Genomic DNA, 11,357 nt, shown 5'->3' with positions numbered 1-11,357 from the left:
CTATATTTCCATTAATGTCTGTCTTTCCTTGAAACCTCAAGATTTGTAAGGCTATTAGGGAACACATCTTTATTTGTGGTAATTATAATTTACGCAAGCAGTTCAAAATTTATCTACTTTGAAAGTTTCTGCTTTGGAAAAAATGCATTTAATCTATCAATCAACTACGTCTTAATCTTATACTAGATGATGGGCTCTAAGATATATATATATATATATATATATACTCAAAAGTCAAATCAAACTCACTATATCCCAATATAGTATACAGTATATATTTTTGTAAAGTAATATTAACATTATTAAAATAAAGCTTTGAATAAATAATTACAAAATAGACAAGAATCAAAAGTCATTTTTGCTCTTTCAAATGGCAAATTGGGATGCATTGTTCAGGACCATTGTCTCTAATACTTAAATTCCTAACATGCAACTTTCATTTACACCTCAATAACTAAAAATTTACTGTCTATCTTAACGAATACAAAGACTAACTTAACAGTTGCATAAGACACTTTATTGAACCAAACCGACATGAGATTATTATCATGATTATATCTAAATATTTCAGCAAAGTCTTATAAAGAAAGTCAAAACAGTCACATAACTCCAAAGAAGCAAATGAACTAATCCAGTTGAGGATCAAAAGATAAGCTAGCACGGAAAAGTCTCGCCAAAACTATTTACTAAGCTAGCAAGATGAACCGGAGATGAAATAGGGTAAAGAATGAACCTTTATTGCTGAACTTTTCAAACATGTACAGTGAAGTTGCAGCAAATTGGACTCTACTAGAAAGTCAAGATAATGTATAAGCAACTGTCCTTAGAGTAGTGTATCGAACTAAATGACAAGAGCGACCCATAATCATTGACGAAGAGAGAGACTTGGAAAGAGATCAAATATATTGAGGAGGAGATTTTGGAGCTAGTTTAAGGCGCTACTATTTTTCTTCCTTCTCTCATTGTGTGTATATATAATGTATCTAAAGGGATGAGGAGCTGGTGCAGGTGAGTGTGTGTTTGTTATGGTGTGTCAGTATGTGAGAGAATATTCCTTAGGTATGTATCTATTAGTGTGGTCAAATACAAAAGGGATAAAAATGAATTGAATGCAAGAATGGAGTAAAATTGGGTGTGAAAATTATGTGGGGCTATCAAACAAGATAAGATGGAATCTTGCAAGTGTCAAGAAATGATTGACTCTCTTGTCCCAATTTTGTGAGTTTTGTTTTTCTTTTGCAAATAAAAACAAACTAAATATTTAAATATGCTACTATTTTTGTATAGTTTTTTTTCACTTTCCTTAAATAAAATCTAATAAAAATAAAGTGAAAGCTAAATATGGAGATTAAACCTAAAAGAAATAGTAATAAAATTCTAAAAAGGTGTAAAAACTCTATTATGATAAAAAAGATTAGGTGTCCACAATGCTTAGCAAAAGCAACAACACACTTAAGGTATGAAGCCAAAGAATGAACAGAGATCAAGTTGTATCTAAATGAGGACACCAACATTACCTTATCTAAAGTGATCTTAGGATTGAGTGTCACACTACCAATTTCTGACACCTTCACCTTGTATCCATTTGGGAGTATTACTAATAAAGGGTAGGGTCGTTATACTCGTCAACAAAGACTTGCTAAAAGTCATGTGGTTTGATGCCCTTGAGTCTATAATCCATGAGTTGACCTTATTTTTGAAACATTCACATGACAACTTACAAAAATCAATAAAGGATGTGCATGCTACAATACCCGCAAAATTTACTGCTCCACTTGTAAAGTTAGCACTACTTCTTCCACCCCTAGACTGAAAATATTGTAAGTGGCTTACCAGTTGCCCATACTCTTTGGTAAGGCTCACATTTTGATTATTATAATGAGTGGCAGGTCTGTCACTATCAGCAAGTTGTGTCTCAGTAGTTGCAACATGTGCATTGGCTACTTTCTTACTTCCTTTGTTGAGCCTGAAGTTCTGATTAGTATTGTAGTTGTGGTTTTGGTTGAAGTGGGACATTTGATTGTGGCTTATGTTTAGATTCGGGTTTTGATTGAGATTCTAGGGATAACCATGTAGTTTATAGCATTTCTCTTGGTGTATCCTGGTCTCTTACAGTGATCACAGAAAGGTCTGGTCCTATTATTGTGATTATTATTGGGAGAGTAATCGTTCCTGAAGGAATTTGGCATGTCTGTGTTCATATTCAATATTGTGGATTCAACAACTAAATAATTGCTTGCCTGATTTTTTTGTGCTTTTCCTCTTGGACTAACAATGAAATGCAAGTGCAATTGAAGGAAGTGAATTCATCATGAAGAAGCTACCTCGAACTACAGTATATGTCTCATTTAACCCATAAGAAATTGTATCAATCTCCTATTTTGCTCAACATTGTGTATGCTTTCCTTAGCTCCGCATGTGCAGTTACAGGTGCAGTGAGATTTGACAATCAGAGTGTTGAGTTCCTCCCACAATTTCTTCTTTTTGGTCTAATAACCAGTGGTATCAAGATCTCCTTGCGACGGATCATTGATTTTCCTTTAAATTTGATATAATTTTGTCCTATTAGTTTGGTCATATCGACCCTCAAGTTCTCTCCATAACTCAATTGCGTCACTCACATACTTGACATTGTCTGCGATTTCCTTGGCTAAGGAATTCAGAATCCATGAGGTCACCATATCGTCGCACCTTTCCCATATTCGATATTTTGATGAGTCTAGATCTAGCCTTTTGCATTCTCCATTGATAAACCCTAACTTATTTTTCACTGATAGGGCTCACATTACACCTATTTTCCATGAACGATAACCAAATCCATTGAAAGGCACAGAAACTAACGTTGCCCCGGGATTATCAAATAGATGAATAAAAAATGGACTATAAGTGTCAACAACTAGTTGATTAGTCGAATCAGGCACAGATTGTGTGGACTGTTCTTCATCGTCAACGATAGTCAATATCGAAACAATTCAATTTTATCAAAAATTAAAGGAATGAAAGATGAGATCAAATCGACTGCAAACGTAGAATCCAGAAAACTGATTGTGGATAGAAAATTCAACACCGGAAGATACATGATGAATCAAATCTGACACTAATCGAAACTTGCATGTGTGAATTTAATCGAATTGCAGAATGAACAATTGAAAATGAACACAATCAAGAGAATGAATCGAAACCTGTAAGTGGCTCTAATACCATATCAGATTTCTCAATGAAACGGTAATTTGAGTTCAAGTGAGCACTAATGGAGATGTGGCTTTGACCCCCATGCCATCAGTGGTGAAAGAGAGAAAGAAAGCGAGAGGAAATGAAACTTCTGGAATCAGAAATCTGATTAAACTCTAAGTGGCAATACCACTATATACATAAGAGTGTGAGGAAATGAAAACAACCGACTAACTGCTAATGAGCTGGCTACAGTTAGCATCTTCTAGCTAACAGCTAACTAACTAACAAGGAGACCAAATTACATAATTATTCTCAACATGTTCTTACCTAAGTTTGTTAATTCTAGTCTGTAGTTTCTGAGAAAACTTCACTCCATATAATTGTTGGTGTAACTTGCGTCTTTTTCCAACTTAACTAAATCATCCAAGTGTAGTGTCTACAAAATAAAACCTCTTATACTTAACTAACGTTTGGACATATATTTAATTGAAATTTGAAAAAGAGTTTTTGAAGTTGTGTTAAAAAATATTTTTTAAAAATTGAAGTTGTGTTTGGACATGCATTTTATTTGAAAAAAAGTTAAAGTTTTGTGAGTGGAATAAAATAATTCGCTCAAAAACTGCCTAAACCAGTTTTTGGGAACTTGAGAATTTTTAAAAAAGAATTCCAAAAATATGATCATATTTCATAAACAAACAATATTATAAAATTTATTTTTGAAAAATCAAAGCCAAAATATATGGCCAAACGCTAGCTTAAAGTCTTGTCCCACCTTTTTAGTAGGTACGCCCATTGACAGTGAGCCTCATGGATGAAATTTTAACTTGTTCTAGTCGTTGTTTTGAGCCTCCACCCAACACCCTCTCTGAATGGTGGCCGGATGTTTTATTTCTCTTTTGTTGTGTATGATCGTCTTATTTTTTGATACTCTCACATGATTCGTATAATCCATTGGATATTGGATTATTAATATTTTGGGTTATATAACATACGACAACTGATGATGAGACCTAATTGGTTTTATTATCTTCGAACTATTTTAATTACATTAGTTTTTCTATACGTGATGATAGACAAGGAACTCATATTTTAACTATATTTTACACTCTAATTATTATACTTTGATTGTATTTGAGCCTAATTATTAGTAATTTATAATTATTACGTATGTTATATTGTGTAGGATGTGATTTCGAGTGAAGAAGCAAGTTTGAAGCTAAAATGGATGATTTGGAGTTTTGAAGTCTGAGTAGAAGCCCAAAGAATTAAGTCGGGATCGTGTTTGGGGCTCGAGGACCAAGTCTTGATGTTAAAAATTGAGCAAACAATTACTCTGGTAAAATTGTACTACCGCACCGTGGGGCACAAGGTGCTAGTGTAAAATTCCTACAGAGTGAAAAACACCTGCTCTCTGAACTTTCCCACTGGCGTGGCGCATGGAGCGATGCGAGGCGCGCCGCGCCTGTGTAATTTCTTAGTGTTGTCCCACTTTGGCTTGAAAAGGATAGTTTCGTTCGGGCCCGTTCCTACATAGTATAAATACATCAAAAATATAATTTTTAGAGGGCTTTTGACCTACAAAAGATTGTAAGAGCATTGGAGACTCAAAGCACAAGGATTCATCATTCTTTCCTCAACTCAACACCCGAGTTTGGATTGAATTCATATTTTCTTATTATTCAACTTTATTTGTGATGAATTTCTCCATGATTATGGAGTATTTTACCTTAGGGTTTGATGGATATGGTATTTTGATTGATATTTGTGGATTTTAACTCTAGTTTTTTGCTTGAATTCGTTTATGGAACTTTGAATTGTTTGCAACTTTATGCACCAATTTATTTAATCGGAAGAGGAATATTGTGTTGATTATATTGTATTATTTTATTTGGTTTAATTCAGTGATTCTCTTAAGTAATCTAAGGAGCTTGTTTAACTGTTGATTAATTCAAGTTAGGAGAATATTCGAGAGTCGTTTTCCTGAAGACTAATCCTTTAACGCATGCTTGCATATTTTCACAGTGCTTATATTAGTTCACCTCCTAGAGTTAAGATTTAATCGAGAGAGGAGTCTTGACTATACATTTGAACTAATCATCAAGTGAATTCGTGAGAATCATTAGAACATTAGAGTGAATTGAACTAGAGTTGGATCCCAAATAGCTATCTTGCACCTATCCTGTCACGATCCTTATTTCTCCCATTGATATTTCAGTGTTACTCAACTCTTGTCTTTCAGTGATCATTTGTTAATTATTTTTGTTTCATAGTTAATTTTAATTATTAATCATCCAAACCAATGTGTTAATCATCCTGAATAGCGTTAAGCTAGAAAGTACTTGACCATTGTTTAAATCCAGTCCCTATGGAGACGATAATCATAACGACACTATCTTTGGCTAGAGAGCATTATTTTTTTGTTGTGTTTTAAGCTCGTCAAATTTTGGTGTCGTTACCGGGGATTGGCAATCAATAGTGTTCAAAATTATTTTTGGTGCTAATTCAGGAACCAAATTTATTTTATTCTTCACGGTTTTTCTCTTCCGTGTACAGGAAACAGGTTAAGTACTTTGGCGTATGACTCGATCTTCTTCAAACAAAGTGATCCCATACGATCCAGAGATTGAAAAGCGTGTGTCACAGTTGAGTAAAGAGAAAGAGCTCACCGGGAAAGTTTTGGGGCAATCTTCAACCCAAGAGAACATGGCTAAAGATGATGAGGAGGTAGTTGATTTGGCTGCATGGGAAGCAGCCCAACAGGAAGCACTCACACGGGCAGCTGCTGAATCAGCTCTTAGAGATTCAACCTGACGGGAATGGAGGACGAAGATTCAACCTGAACCGACCTCTGGTTGAAGACGAATTCGAAAATTATATGCCCAGGCCTAGACGATCACTGGGAGACTATGCCTTGCTTGTCTAGAACCAAAGAGTATCTAGTGTACGACATCCTTCGATCGTGACCAATATTTTTGAGATTAAGCAAGGGCTACTTCAGACCATTCAGAATAATTGTGTCTTCCGAGGCAAACCCAACGAAGATCTAAATATGCATTTGATGGATTTCGATGAGATTATGAATACCTTCCAACACAACGGGGTATTGAATGATGCAATCTACTTAAGGACATTTCCTTTTTCACTGAGGGAAGATGCTAAGCACTGGTTGCGGAGTTTGCCGACTGGGTCAATTCAAACTTGGGAAGACATGACAAAAAAGTTCCTTGAAAAGTATTTTTCAGCGGCAAAAACAGGGAAACTTCAAAGAGAGATCCACAACTTTGAGTAGAAATATGCAGAACCAGTGTTTGAAGCATGGGAAAGATTTAAGGATATTGTAAAAAGATGCCAGCATCATGGAGTAGACTTGTGGATGTAACTCCAAGATTTATGGGTAGGGCTGACACCCTCTGGTGGGAGGACGCTAAACAACGCAGTTGGAGGTCCTCTTATAAGGAACTCCTGAGGAGATTGTTTCAATTCTAAATGAATTTTCTGAATATGCAAATCAATGACATACAGATGATAACGTAAGAAGGAAAAAGGTTGGGGTACATCAAGTAGATTCTAACATATCAATGCAAGCCAGCTAGACACCATGGCCAAAGAGATAAGAAAGTTAACCTTAGCTAATGTTCAGAGCCAGCCATCTTCAGTCTGTGATTTTTGTGGAATAGGTCATCCAACGCATGAGTGTCAGGCCTCGACTACAGATAAAGTAGTAAATGGTGTGGGGAGCTTCGATAGAGACAACTACCAAAATGGAAATAATTTTAACTCCACGGGCAGAGGCACCTAGGTTTTACTTTCAGTTTACTAGGTGGTAGTGTGAATGCATGGAAATAGAATAACTCCAATCCCCAAGGACAGGGAGCTCCAGGTTTTAGAAATCAGCAGAGGCAGCAATATCAGCCTCCAAAGTCTAATCAGTCTAGCATGAAAGATCTGATGAATGCCTTTATTATTAAGATAGATGAGAGGCTTGAAACTCATGGCATAGATATCCGAGAATAGGGCACGATAATTCGAAACTTGGAGAGACAAGTGAGGCAACTTAATAATCTATTGTATAAGAGGGTTCCAGGAACTCTCCCTGCGGACACTAAAAGAAATCCAAAAATATAATAAATGCAGTGTCTTTGAGGAGTGGACACGTATTGAAGGACCCCGTGGCAAAACAAAAGGATGAGTTAATTGACTGATAGGTAGATATTGTGGAGGAATATCAAAATAAAAACATTCAACAAGGTGGAGGGATGGTAGATGATGGTCTGAAGAAGAAGAAGAAGAAGAAGGGGAAGACTAGTGCTCTGAAGAAGAAGAAAAATGGGAATGCAATAAATGAGGATATTAAGGAAAGAAAACACATGCCTGCTCTACCTTTCCCTCAAAAGCAGAGAAGAGAAAAGCTGGACAACAATTTGGGCGTTTCCTAGATGTGCTCAAGAAGGTGCATGTTAATCTACCATTCACAGAGGTGCTCTCTCAGATGCCAGCGTATGCTAAATTCTTGAAGAAAATAGTGTCCAATAAGCGGAAAGTGGAAGAGACATCGGTTGTCAAGCTCACAAAGCATTGTAGTGCCATTTTGCAAAATAACCTCCCTCAAAAGTAAGGAGATCCAGAGACTTTTACTATACCTTGCTCTTTAGGAAGTACTAAGTTTGAAAAATCTTTGTGTGATTCAGGTGCTTCTATTAATCTTATGCCTTTATCTATTTTCATAAAACTGGAGAGAGAAATTGGAGAAATCAGATCGATACATATGTCTTTGCAGCTAGAGGATCAGACCGCAATCTGAAGGAATAGTGAAAGATGTGCTAGTTCGGGTGGACAAATTTGTGTTCCCTATGGACTTCATTGTGGTGAATATGGAAGAGAATAGAGATGTCCCTTTGATTTTAGGGTGACCCTTCTTGGCTACTGGCAGAGCGATTCTGGACATTTAGGAAAGGCAGTTCATGCTCAGAGTGGGGGAAGAGAGGGTGGCCTTCAAGATGGAAGGAGCAATGGGGGCCCTAAAAGAGCAAACTGGATAGAGTAAGCATGATAAGTGTGGAGTGTACCCAATGAAGGTAAAAAAGAAGGTTTCGGCATAGATGTGTACACTAGGTCGGGCGTGTAAAGGAGATCCCAACTTTGATTCAGACCCCGACTGAATGATTCAGGGCAGTTTCCATTACCTCTGGCTTTTTATTTGTGTGTCATGGGGATATGCCACAATTTAAAGTGTTGGGTGGGGATGTAAATATGTACATGTGTGTCTGTTTTCTTTTCTTTTGATTGTAAAGCAAAAAACATTGACTTTTTCTGACGATGGATTTCCTTGACTGTCTTGTTGAGGGACTAAAGTCGAAAAAAAATTATTTTTGTCTTTCATCTTTTTTTTACTTTCTTAGGTAATGTAACAATTCCCCCTTAGTTTTTCTTTTTATCGTGGTTCTTTTCCAAGGGTTTTGCTTGAACCAGGTATAGTTAGTTTTTCTTTTATTAGGAATAGATAAGTCTTGTTCTATGGTGTTAAGTGGAGATAACTTTTTTTGACTTTGTTGTGCCTTGAGAGTGGTGAATGCCTCAGTTGTGACTCCTAGGCTCATTTCTTGACTCTTTCATAGTGCCTTAATTAGTTGATCTTGATTTGGCTTAACTGCTTTGACTAGAGAGTCGGGATAGATCCGATCCTAAGTGAGTTATGTACCATGGTGTGTGGGAGGTTTTGTGATATTATGTGCATGCCAGTTGATATCTAAAAACTTTCCCTCTGTATTTGCAAAGCGAAATAGCAGTCTTGTTTAATCTAGGAAGTGATATAGGCATTTCTTTGTTGAGCCAATTATATGTCTGTGACCCACCTAATTGTTATGTATCCTAGTTATCCCCTTTGAGCCTGTAATCCTATTTCTTTGGCAACCATACTATAAGCTTGACCCATTTTTTATTTGAATTGACTATCTATTTGAACATTTTACCTCTCTTGAGCATTTGAATTTGCTATGAGCTGTTGAGGTATGGTCAGATTTTTGAGTGGAACTATTGAGAATAGATAAAGGTGCACTAGTTGAAAATTTTTGAGAGCCACTTGTAAGGAATTGAAAAAAAAAGAGAGAAAGAAAAATCAATTACAACTTAGAAAAATAAAAATAATAGAGAGTTTGTGTGTATTAGAAAAAAGAAAAAATAATTGACTCTGTGCTAGTGGTAGTTCTCATTTTGTTTGTACTTAAAGATATTGGGAGCTTGATGCTATTATGTGTGAAGGTTGGAGTTTGGTTCAACACAAGTGTGGGGTTTAAATTGTTAATGTATATGTATTAAAGTGCTTAGGGATGTGTAGTCATGTAACGACCCGACCGGTCATTTTGAGTATTGTAGACTTATCCCCCTAATTATTGCTTATTTTATGTTCGTTTGTTGTTATGTGACTTGTCGGGGTGGTTGGTTTGGTTCTGGGGATACTTCAGAATGAATGGATACACTTAGTCCCAGGTTGGAAGCCTAAGTTGAAAGAGTTAACCGGATATTGACTTGTGTGTAAATGGCTCCGGGATAGAGTTTTGATGGTTCTGATAGCTCCGTATGGTAATTTTGGACTTAGGAATGTGTCCGGATATTTGATTTAGAGGTCCGTAGGTGATTTTGGCTTGAATTGGCAAAGGTTGGAAAAGTTAAAGTTTGGAGAGTTGAGAAGTTTGACCGAGAGTTGACTTTTTGTTATAGAACTTGGATTTTGGTTCTGTACAATGGAATAGGTCCATTGTGTCATTTATTACTTGTGAGCAAAATTTGAGGTCAATCATAGTTGATTTGGTGTGTTTCGGCATTGGTTTCAGAAGTTGGAAGTTTAATAGTTCATTGTGCTTGAATTGGGGTGCAATTTGTGTTTTCAATGTTGTTTGATGTGATTTGAGGGTTCGACTAAGTTCTTATAATGTTTTAGGATGTGTTGGTATGTTTGGATGGGGTCTCGGGGGGAGGGGGTCTCGGGTGAGATTCGAATTGACTTCGGGCTTGAATTTGGCCTTTTGGGATTGCTGATTTTCAGGTATCTGGTTTCCTTATACGCGATCGTGAGTAAATATTCGCGATTGCGTGGGGTTATTTTGGTGACTGGTGGAGTTGGTCTATGCGATCACGGAAATTGGTATGGTTAAGAGATTCTAACTCGGATTTGGTTAATATACATGAATCTATCATTGTTTTTATCATTTAATTAATGTTTTGGGTTGGAAAATTGGGGAAAATTGTAGAAACTTTATAATATATGTTGAGGATTTGAAAGGCGATTTGAGGTCGGAATTGGATTATTTTGGTATGGTTGGAGTCGTTATTGAAGGGGTGTTCGAATTTTGTAACTTTTATCGGATTCCGAGACATGGGCTTAGGGTTGACTTTTTGGGTTGACATTTTGACTTTGGTTAAAGAACTTAGCTTTATCATATGGAATCGATTCCTATAGCTTGTATTGATTTGTATTAAGTTGTTTGTGGCTAGATTCGAGTCGTTCAGAGGCCGATTCACGAGGCAAGGGCTTGTTGGATCAGGGATTTGTGCGGTTGGAGGTAAGTAACACTTCTAAACTTAGTACTGAGGGTATGAATCCTTGAATTCTGTGTTATGTGGTTGGTGTTGAGGTGATGCACATGCTAGGTGACGGGCGCATGGGCGTGCACTGTAGTAATTATGACTCGGTTGATCTCTTGGTACCGTGTAGTTATCAAACCTTATTGCTATTCATGTAATCCCTACGTGTTGGAGTAATTGAGCTGAAATCCATGTTAGAAATCATATTTAGGCTTTAAGTTTATTCCATTGGGACCCGCTGAGCTCATTTCTGCAGTTGAATTATTTTATTAAATTACAATTTTATACTCAGTCACATTCATCATTTTCATATCATATCTCAGTCTCTGTTGTCAGTCATTGTTACATCGTGTATTATTGTTTGGGCCGATTAACATGAGATTGGTGATCCTGAGAGACTGGAGAGATTGATGACTGAGTTGGGGCCTGAGGGCCAAATTGTGAGTGATATTTATAGGACCGGGTTGCATGCCGCCGCAGGTTTTATAGATTCATGATGGGATCGGGCTGTAAGCCATAGCATGTTTTATTGATTCATGATGGGATCTGACTGCATGCCGCACCAGGTTTTATTAGGACTTAGGAAGGATTCGTCCCTTCGG

The 11,357-nt window shown here is 36.8% G+C and overlaps 1 non-coding gene across 1 annotated transcript; it reads right to left on the bottom strand.

The window, feature by feature from the left end:
• Window positions 1-6,430: 6,430 nt before the first annotated feature.
• LOC117280999 (small nucleolar RNA R71) lies at window positions 6,431-6,537 on the bottom strand. The gene has a single exon (XR_004511589.1). It is a non-coding gene; the product is annotated as a small nucleolar RNA R71 (small nucleolar RNA).
• Between the last annotated feature and the right edge of the window lie 4,820 nt (window positions 6,538-11,357).

Source organism: Nicotiana tomentosiformis, chromosome 9, assembly GCF_000390325.3.
Source record: "Nicotiana tomentosiformis chromosome 9, ASM39032v3, whole genome shotgun sequence".
NCBI classification, from domain to species: Eukaryota; Viridiplantae; Streptophyta; class Magnoliopsida; order Solanales; family Solanaceae; genus Nicotiana; species Nicotiana tomentosiformis.
Note: the sequence above shows the minus strand (reverse complement) of the source record. Positions and strands in the feature narration are given on the sequence as shown.